The 10,609-nt window shown below is 46.8% G+C and overlaps 1 long non-coding RNA gene across 2 annotated transcripts; it reads right to left on the bottom strand.

Annotated features, from left to right (window-relative positions):
• Positions 1 to 7,094: 7,094 nt before the first annotated feature.
• Positions 7,095 to 10,364, bottom strand: LOC310687455. Of its 2 annotated transcripts, none has more exons than XR_014516437.1 (2): positions 10,268 to 10,364; positions 7,095 to 7,858 (listed from the first exon to the last, which is right to left on the bottom strand). It is a non-coding gene; the product is annotated as an uncharacterized lncRNA (long non-coding RNA). The 2 variants fall into 2 exon arrangements; XR_014516438.1 differs by lacking the exon at positions 10,268 to 10,364 and adding an exon at positions 8,097 to 8,226.
• Positions 10,365 to 10,609: the final 245 nt, after the last annotated feature.

Genomic DNA, 10,609 nt, shown 5'->3' with positions numbered 1-10,609 from the left:
GGCACTGATCTTGCATTCAGGCCGAGGGAACTGGCATTTATCCACAGACAGCTTTCCAGGTCATGTAGCCAGCATGACTAAACCACTTCTGGCGCAACAGGACACTGTAACGGAAGCCAGAGCGCATGGAAATGCCACTTCCCTTCCCTTCCCTTCCCTTCCCTTCCCTTGCCGCTGCAGTCGTACCTATTTATCTACTTGCACTAGTGTTCTTTGGAACTGCTAGGTTGGCGGGAGCTGGGACAGAGCAACGGGAGCTCACCTGTCGTGGGGATTCGAACCGCCGACCTTCCAATCAGCAAGCCCAAGAGGCTCAGTGGTTTGGACCACAGCACCACCCATGACAGGGGCACGATCCAAGGGAACATGGAAACTTGGATTGACATTCTTCAGTATGGTCCTGATCACATTGTGTAGGTATAGCTCCTGAAAAGGAACATAGGAAGCTGTATTATTCCAAGTTGGACAATTGGTCCATCTAGCTGAGTACTGTGCACACTGACTGGCAGCAGGTCTGCAGAGTTTCAGGCAGGGGACATTTCCAGCTCTACCTGAAGATGCTGGGGATGGAAACTGGGAGCTTTCCCTTGCAAAGTTGATGCTCTACCCCTCAGCTATGACTGCTCTCAACAAGCCTAGATTTATTGCGTGGCGAGTTTTCCCTCCCCTCGTGGAAATAATGACACATGACACAATTATTAAGGTTAATGGGCTAAATAAGGCCACAACTTTTATTGGTTACAGGTGATGAGTGGTATTCACTTAGGCATTGGCCCTAACTGACTATATCCGACTTCAGTCCATCCGCTAGAAGTCCGGGAAGGGTTAACCACCAGTAGGGGGAGTCCTGCTGATGCACAGCAACTAGGAACTCTTCCAGGGTCACAGCTAGGGGGCGTGCCTTAGGCCCTCACCTTCTTAGGCTTCGAACAGGGCCACGCCCCCTGGAATCCTTTATTGGACTACCCTTCAATATGTGGGGCAGGTGATGGCATAACCTCCCCTCTTCCATCTACAGAACTATACCAATGCCTAACCGACAATACCAAGAAAGTTGTGATGATTTGCTATGAGGTAGGCGAAAACCAAGTGGCTGGTGCCAATTTGCCAAGTGGAAAAATTCCTACCAGGCCCCTCAACGGTGACCAACCAAGGTCCATAGTAAGGTCAAGGAATGAAAACCTTATAGGCCGGGAGGGTGCGAAAAGCAGGAACAGCTGGTAAGCGGCAAAGAGGGAGATCCCCGGCCACGTCCTGTTTTAAATAAGGCAGGCCACACCCCCAGAACCAGCCGATTGGCTGTCCAGGAGGTGACGTGGCAAGGAATCCCCCCAATTTCATGGGGGCCGGGTTCCAGCCACTGTGCGCGTGGTGGCGCTGTGAAGCCTGCAACTCCACCTCCTCCGAAGGGCGGAAGTGGCTTTAGTGTGCTGGAGGAGTTGAGAGTTCTCTGAAACAGCAAGAGAACAGTTACCCTGGTAAGCACCTTAACTTATGCAATAAGCATGTGCAGCAGAAGTGAAACGTTCCAAACAGAGGTCTCCAAGCTTTAATTGCTCAGATAGATAAGATAAAGGCCATTGCAGCACACAATCTGATTGCATCTTCAGAGGCTCTTTCATGCCTTCAGCCGGAGGCACCATGTTCAGTCTTGTGGATGGGGGAGAAGTACCTTCCATTCATTCAAGGAAGTCAAACAGCATTCACAACTTGGCAGTGCCTCTCTGATGCACACATACATCCATAGCTGAGGCTTCAGTAAAGTCCCAGGCACACTCAACTGACAGGACCAAAAAGGGAAATGTTTGTTACCGTATTTTCCCATCACAAAAACAGGGAGTCACGCCATGCTTGTAAAGTCAAAGCAAAGGAAAAGTTCAGATGGCACCGAGATCGTCAAGATGGAAATAAACAACAGCGGCTGAGGAGAAAAACAAAGAAGCTGAGTTAGAAATTACACCCCTCTTAAAAATGCAAACAAAATGGAACAAAATGCAAAATAATGCAAGGCAGAGGGAGAGACAATGCTATAGACGACATTCACACCATATGATTAAAGCATGGCTTCCTCCAAAGAGTTCTGGGAGCTGTAGTTTGTTAAGGGTGCTAAGAGTGATCAGGTGACCCTTATTCCCCTCCCAGAGCTGGTTTAAAGGTAAAGTTACCCCTGACCATTAGGTCCAGTCGCAGATGACTCTGGGCTTGCACACTCATCTCGCTTTATTGGCCAAGGGAGCCAGTGTACAGCTTCCGGGTCATGTGGCCAGCATGACTGAGCCACTTCTGGCAAACCAGAGTAGCACATGGAAACGCCGTTTACCTTCCCACCAGAGTGGTACCTATTTATCTACTTGCACTTTGACATGCTTTTGAACTCCTAGGTGGGCAGGAGCTGGGACCGAACAACGGGAGCTCACCCCATCGTGGGGATTTGAACCACTGACCTTCTGATTGGCAAGCCCTAGGCTCTGTGGTTTAGACCCTATAGAACTGGTTTAACCATTAATAAATCTTCCGAGCAAACTCAGAATTGCAGCTCTGGGAAGGGCACTGAGAGTCACCTAATAACTCTCAAGAGCCTTAATGTACTATAGCTCCCAGAACTCTATGCAGAAAGCCATGACTGTTTGTGGGAACAGTCAAACTCAACAGTTTGTTGAGAGCCAGTGTGGTGTAGTGGTTAAGAGCGGTGGACTCGTAATCTGGTGAACTGGGTTCAATTCCCTGCTCCTCCACATGCAGCTGCTGGGTGACCTTGGGCCAGTCACACTTCTCTGAAGTCTCTCAGCCCCACTCACCTCACAGAGTGTTTGTTGTGAGGGAGGAAGGGAAAGGAAGCCATGACTCTGGGAAGCCATGACTCTGAGCAGGAGAAAGCTGGATACATTCCAATAATTTCATCTGTACATCTGCTTTGGACTGGCTATATATAGGGGTTGAACAAACTCTCTTCTGCACTATCTAATTCCCTTTGGGTTTCCTGATGCAATTTGCAACAGAAAAAACTGAAAGTTGCTGACAAAAAAGATGTACCTCCAACTCAGGGTACATTGTTACAGACCGACTTGGTCTTGTAAAAAACCCACGAATGATGAGGCAGACTGATTCTCCTTGCACCCCCAATTGCATACAAGGTCACTGTACATGTCTGACACATATCCCAATCACTCTATCCAAAATATAGGTGGATAAGAACATTACACACACACACACGCGCAGTGGGCAAACTCTAGCCCACCAGATGTTACTGGATTACAACTCCAACTGCAATGCATTCCTAATTCTTTCCTAACATAGGAATGCTGGCTATGCCTGATGGACATTGGACTCCTTACTTTATTTCTTTGATTATTGCATTTATATCCCACTATTTTCTCCCACAAGCACGAGGTGGTGTACATGGTTCTCCCCGTCCTCATTTAATCCCCACAACAACCCTGTGAGGCAGGTTAGGCTGCCCCAAGGTCACCCAATGAGCTTCCTGCCCGAGTGGGGATTCAAACTCGCGCCTCCCGAGCCTGACATTCTAACCATTACACTAAGCTAGCTCTCTACATCCGGGTTTCCCAAACTTGAGTCTCCAGCTGTTTTTGTACTACAGCTCCTATTGTCCCTAGCTAACAGCACCAGTGGTCAGGGATGCTGGGAATTGTAGTTGTTGCAGGACCACCCCCCCCAATCATTCAGTTTATCTGTACCGTTCCATTTTTATTTTACACCATGAAGAAAGGACTATCAAATGGGGTGAGATTTAACAGGAGGCAGCCATAATCCCCCAAGTGTACCAACACGTCTGCAGGGAGCCCTACCCAGTTGGCGTGCCAACCTTGATGGTCCTGGACAGAAGATCGTTACACTCACAAAGGACCTGCATATGGAAGTGGATTCAGTACGGACTGAAACACAGGACAGTGACCAGCCCTTCCCTCTGGGGGCAGGAAACAGTGAACTCCTCTTTGTTCTCGTGAATGTAATCATGGGGAGGAGGAAAGGAAGAACCAGACAGGTGACAAGACACTCAGGTTACTACCACAACTCCTCCCAGAACCCCTCCTCTTTCTGATGTGTCAATGATGTAGTCATGATGTAGTCTTAGGGGTGTAGCACGGGGGATTAGTAGCTAATAAAAGTTGGGGTCTTCTTTTGTCCAGGGCTTCCATCTTGCTTCATCCTGTAGTGAGTTGGAGTCCTGTCGTGACAGTCTCAATAAAGACCAAGCCTACTGGCTGCTGTTTTGCTCCAGTTGTTCTGGTTGGTGTCTTTGGTTTTTGTCCAAGGGAGCCCTCGGATTTCTCTGTTAACATAGTCCAAAAAGAGCTGGAGGATCCCAATTTTGGGAAACCATGCTCTACACGAATTCTATACAGGAAGTTCTGCAGCGTCCGTACAAACAGCAAATTGCAGCTACCTGAATGGAACCGGGAAAGTAAGATTTGACTCTATCAGCATCCATTTTGGATTCACCAGTGGTCTGCTGCCTCCAGCTTCTTCTGCTGTGTGACAGGCATGATCAAACAGCCTGAAAGCGAGGAAAACAATCCTCAGACGCCCCTGTGCTCCATGGCATAAGAGCGAAAAGCTTGTTGGAACGCAACAGGAAGCCGGCCTATGTTGTCTGCTGCTCTTGAATGAGGCAGCTTGATTTCTGATCTGGACAGTTGAGTTGGGAATTGTATCTGTGATAATAATGGGATCAGTCAGGGGGAAGCTATTTTTAAAAGACATGCCTGCGGGCCAGAGGGTAACCCCCAAGGGAGAAAAATAATCCAAACTGCCTTCGTTCGTTTATGCTCTCGCAGCCGCATTGTGGCCAGCCACTCTTGGCTGGCAGACGTCGATGGAGGTGTGGGAACGAGCAAAAGCAGGGAAGGAGAGGTGGGGAAGAAGAGGCAGCTTGGGAGACAGGTTCAGACGCCAGCAGGTGTGTGCCAAATGGCTTGATGTGGCAAAGATGAGCAATTCCAGAGGAGGGGGAGAAATCCTGCAATCAAGCAGCCTATAAATTTCATGAAATAAGTAAGTAAAATAAATAAAGGCGTTTCCCCTTTATTTGGTAAAGGAAAAGGACCCCTGGACGGTTAAGTCAAGCCAAAGGCAACTATGGGGCTGCGGTGCTCATCTCGCTTTCAGGCCGAGGAGTGGGTAGCGCTGTGGTCTAAACCACTGAGCCTCTTGGGCTTGCTGATCAGAAGGTCAACGGTTCAAATCTGTGTGATGGGGTGAGCTCCCGTTGCTCTGTCCCAGCTCCTGCCAACCTAGCAGTTCGAAAGCACACCAGTGCAAGTAGAAAAATAGGTACTGCTATGGAGGGAAGGTAAATGGCATTTCCGTGTGATCTGGTTTCCGTCACGGTGTCCCGTTGTGCAAGAAGCAGTTTAGTCATGTTGGCCACATGACCTGGAAAGCTGTCTGTGGACAAACGCCGGCTTCCTTGGCCTGAAAGCCAGATGGGCACCACAACCCCATAGTCGTCCTTTACCTTTACCCTTTATTTGATAGTATCTTGGGCGCATGGCTGTTTGTCAGCAGCCCAGAATGGAAGGACTCTTCCTGTTTTGGGGATGAAGGACCCCAGCTTAGTGGTCCCAGGTTCAAGCCACAGCCCACTGCTTGTTTGTGGCCCCCAGAACACTGCTCAGATGTGCATGTGTCCCCTGAAAAATGTTCCCTTGGCTTGCCATCAGCAAAGCTCACTTTCTTTCTCATTCTTGGTACATAGAGAGGGGCTTATTCACGAGCAGTTCACCATTGCGATCCATGGGGCCTCCTTTATCCCTCATGCAGAATGAGGAGAGCTGCTGAGCAGTGTTGAGGAGAGGAGGACAGTGGTCCCAGGGAAGGCCAGGGCAGGCAGGAGTAAAGGCCCAGTTCCCAGGATGATGTAACAAACCTTCTTCCCAGAAAATGAAGCATCATAGCACTGTGAGGGAAAGGGCAAGGTGTTCTTCTAACAACTCTCATCACCCTTAATAAACTACAGTCCCCAGAATTCTTTTTGGGGAATATATGACTGTTTAAAGAGGTAATCCTTTGAATGTATAGCAAAGATGAGGACTGAGCCTAAATCACCTTCTGCTCAGTTTCCATAAATTCATCCCAGGTGACCACTGTCCTAATACAGTCATACCTTGGAAGTCAAACAGCTTAGTTCTTGAACGTTTTGGCTCCCAAACTGTTCCAGTTTGCAAACTATTTTTGGAAGCCAAATGTCTGGTGGGGCTTCCGTGGCTTCCAATTGGCTGTAGGAGCTTCCTGCAGCCCATCAGAAGCCGCATTTTGGTTTTTGAACGTTTTCGAAGTCGAATGGACTTCTGGAATGGATTCTGTTTGACTTCCAAGGTACAACTGTAACAGCAACAACAAAAACCTATTCAAAATAACAGTTGTCACAACCCACTAAGGAAGATGACAACACAAGACAGTTCAAAACAGTAACAATTAATTAATTGTACATTTATTCAGCCTGCAATTAAAATTAATTGGTTTGATGACTTCAACAAAACTGATGAACTTGAGCCAAAGTCTGATAGTCTCGTTAACATCTCCAGGGCCCCCTGCTACCCACACCCCTCTAGGTAATCTCACTGGTCCAAATGTGAACTTTATGGCTACAATACCCACACGACTTTGTCTCCTTGTCTCTTCCCTCTCTCTCCCACTCCATCCCTTTCTGCTTTGTGGAAGATACTAATAATAATAATAATAATAATAATAATAATAATAATAATAATAATAATAATTTATTTGTACCCCACCCATCTGGCTGGGTTTCCCCAGCCACTCTGGGCGGCTTCCATAGAAACCAAAAATACACAAATATACCTTTGTGAAGAGCTGTGGGAAATTCAAGAGTTTGCTCGCTTTTTTGTGCTATCCAAAAGTGTTGGTTTTGGATCCCTTTACACCCTTTTAAGAACCAACACAGTTGCCTTTGCTTTTAACATGCCTTTAAAAAAGATAAGTTTCTCGGAAACTGCATCTGTGGCTGCATGCCAGCAGGATTTTTTTGTGTAGCCTAAAGGAAAATAATCTGCATTTTTATAAAAGAAAAAAAGAAGTCATTTATTGGATTGAAGAAGCAGGCAAACGAGAGGTCACTAGATTTGGCACTTTATTTTTTTAACTCAAAGTTATTTAAGACATGGTTGAAAGAACACACTTCTGTACAATGCCTACAAGATGATGTTACAAGCTCCCCGACCCCTCATTGCCAACGCCATCCTACTCTTTGCGAAAGAGAAGAAAACAAGCAAAGAACAAAACAAAAACAAAAGGTCAACCCCTTATTCATCTCCACAACTCATTAGAGATGAGATGAACATTTCCAAACCATTTAGCAATGGAGAACAAATTGCTCATTAGTCTCGAACACAGCCATCCATGAGGGCTAGTGTATTCAAAAGTCATAATGACCGACATGATAAATGACCCTATCTTGACAGGGGGAACATTGCACTTTGGCTACCCCTTGTCAACAGACCAATCCCCACCAAGGTGACACCGGGAGGCAGAAGTTCCATTCATGAGCATTCTTGCTCATGAGTAGAGTATTGTGATGTTGATTATATTCCTTTGACTCTTGTGCCCTTATGGAAGGGTGAATTGCTAAGTTTCCATTTTTCTCAGTTTCTCATTTTTCCAATCTTGAGATCAGTTCTCCAGGTTTCCACATTGGCCTGATCCAACTGGGCTCTACTTATGTCCTTAAGAAGGTCCAGTCACCTGGCTCTGTGTTGCTGGCACGGAACTCCCGGCTTTGACCTTCGTAAACTGTAATGAGAGCAACTGAAAGACCTTCCGGATGGTTTTCTGTAGCAGCTGACACCGAAGCAGGGGGTCCATGCGTGGTCTCAAGGCACTGAAAAGAGAAAGAAGGGGAGAGGAAATGATCAGCACCCAGCAGTCCATAAACCTGGTGAAGAAATATGTACTGGAGGGCAGTTCGGAAGGGTTGAGCGTCATGAGAGAGGCAGAAACATCTTCTTTTTAAATCTAATGGCTTTTCCACACTTAAATTTTGCCCTGTTCTTTCCAGGTCTGTGCTTTAAATCTCCATCTCTGAGTGTGTTTGGGGGGGGTGCTTTCCCTGCTAAAACCTGCTCCTTTAGGCCAGGAAGGTTTGAGGCCTAGTTCCCCAACTGTCACTCCTCAGACCACTTCTTCAACTGTCACTCCTCAGACCAGGCAAGGAAGGCTGAAGTGGCTGAAACTTGGATTTGAGTCCTAGCCCTCTCCCCAGGACAGGCCAGGAAGCATTGAAGAGGCTTAATTACTGACCTTCATACAACCTGAGGCCCAAAAATTCAAATATCTTTAATACGGTCAATGACCAACAAGCAATTTATAAAATAAAATATGGCAATATAAGTACTATTGTACTACAGATAACAGTGGAGATATGGCCAATTCACAAAATTGGTGCTTATGTTTATGACCCTATCTTGACAGGGGGAACATTGCACTTTGGCTACCCCTTGTCAACAGACCAATCCCCACCAAGGTGACACCGGGAGGAAGAAGTTCCATTCATGAGCATTCTTGCTCATGAGTAGAGTATTGTGATGTTGATTATATTCCTTTGACTCTTGTGCCCTTATGGAAGGGTGAATTGCTAAGTTTCCATTTTTCTCAGTTTCTCATTTTTCCAATCTTCTCCAGTTCTCCAGGTTTCCACATTGGCCTGATCCAACTGGGTTCTACTTATGTCCTTAAGAAGGTCCAGTCACCTGGCTCTGTGTTGCTGGCACGGAACTCCCGGCTTTGACCTTCGTAAACTGTAATGAGAGCAATTGAAAGACCTTCTGGATGGTTTTCTGTATCAGCTGAGACCGAAGCAGGGGATCCATGTGTGGTCTCAAGGCAGTGAAAAGAGAAAGAAGGGGAGAGGAAATGATCAGCACCCAGCAGTCCATAAACCTGGTGAAGAAATATGTACTGGAGGGCAGTTCGGAAGGGTTGAGCGTCATGAGAGAGGCAGAAACATCTTCTTTTTAAATCTAAGGGCTTATCCACACTTAAATTTTGCCCTGTTCTTTCCAGGTCTGTGCTTTAAATCTCCATCTCTGAGTGTGTTGGGGGGGGGGTGCTTTCCCTGCTAAAACCTGCTCCTTTAGGCCAGGAAGGTTTGAGGCCTAGTTCTCCAACTGTCACTCCTCAGACCACTTCTTCAACTGTCACTCCTCAGACCAGGCAAGGAAGGCTGAAGTGGCTGAAACTTGGATTTGAGTCCTAGCCCTCTCCCCAGGACAGGCCAGGAAGCATTGAAGAGGCTTAATTACTGACCTTCATACAACCTGAGGCCCAAAAATTCAAATATCTTTAATACGGTCAATGACCAACAAGCAATTTATAAAATAAAATATGGCAATATAAGTACTATTGTACTACAGATAACAGTGGAGATATGGCCAATTCACAAAATTGGTGCTTATGTTTATGACCCTATCTTGACAGGGGGAACATTGCACTTTGGCTACCCCTTGTCAACAGACCAATCCCCACCAAGGTGACACCGGGAGGAAGAAGTTCCATTCATGAGCATTCTTGCTCATGAGTAGAGTATTGTGATGTTGATTATATTCCTTTGACTCTTGTGCCCTTATGGAAGGGTGAATTGCTAAGTTTCCATTTTTCTCAGTTTCTCATTTTTCCAATCTTCTCCAGTTCTCCAGGTTTCCACATTGGCCTGATCCAACTGGGCTCTACTTATGTCCTTAAGAAGGTCCAGTCACCTGGCTCTGTGTTGCTGGCACGGAACTCCCGGCTTTGACCTTCGTAAACTGTAATGAGAGCAATTGAAAGACCTTCCGGGTGGTTTTCTGTACCAGCTGAGACCGAACCAGGGGATCCATGTGTGGTCTCAAGGCAGCAAAAAGAGAAAGAAGGGGAGAGGAAATGATCAGCACCCAGCAGTCCATAAACCTGGTGAAGAAATATGTACTGGAGGGCAGTTCGGAAGGGTTGAGCGTCATGAGAGAGGCAGGAACATCTCCTTCTTTTTAAATCTAAGGGCTTATCCACACTTAAATTTTGCCCTGTTCTTTCCAGGTCTGTGCTTTAAATCTCCATCTCTGAGTGTGTGTGTTTTTTGGGGGGTGCTTTCCCTGCTAAAACCTGCTCCTTTAGGCCAGGAAGATTTGAGGCCTAGTTTTCCAACTGTAACTCCTCAGACCAGGCAAGGAAGGCTGAAGTGGCTGAAACTTGGATTTGAGTCCTAGCCCTCTCCCCAGGACAGGCCAGGAAGCATTGAAGAGGCTTAATTACTGACCTTCACACAACCTGAGGCCTTTATTGAGAATGCCTGCCGGAAGGAGGAAACGAGGTGCAAAGAGCCAGAAGATCATTATTGGGACTCACAATTCCTCTAAAACAAAGAATCGGTAGATAGCCAACGCCATCTTCCCTGACTCAGAAACAAACGGAGCAAATAGAACAAACACTGAGTAACAATGTTGGGGGAACCTCACCCCCCTTTAAGGAAGATGATAATGACCCGACCCCCCTCCTCCCAGAAAAAGCTAATCCGTCCAAGAGGGCAAGAGCAGGAGCAGGAGGGATTCCTCCCACTTCTAACGCTGACCCACCCTTGCCTCTAGAACAAGATATCAGA

Source organism: Podarcis liolepis (assembly GCF_965112155.1).
Source record: "Podarcis liolepis genome assembly, chromosome: 10".
NCBI lineage: Eukaryota > Metazoa > Chordata > Lepidosauria > Squamata > Lacertidae > Podarcis > Podarcis liolepis.
The sequence above is the reverse complement of the archived record's forward strand: the minus strand, read 5'-3'. Positions and strand labels throughout refer to the sequence as shown.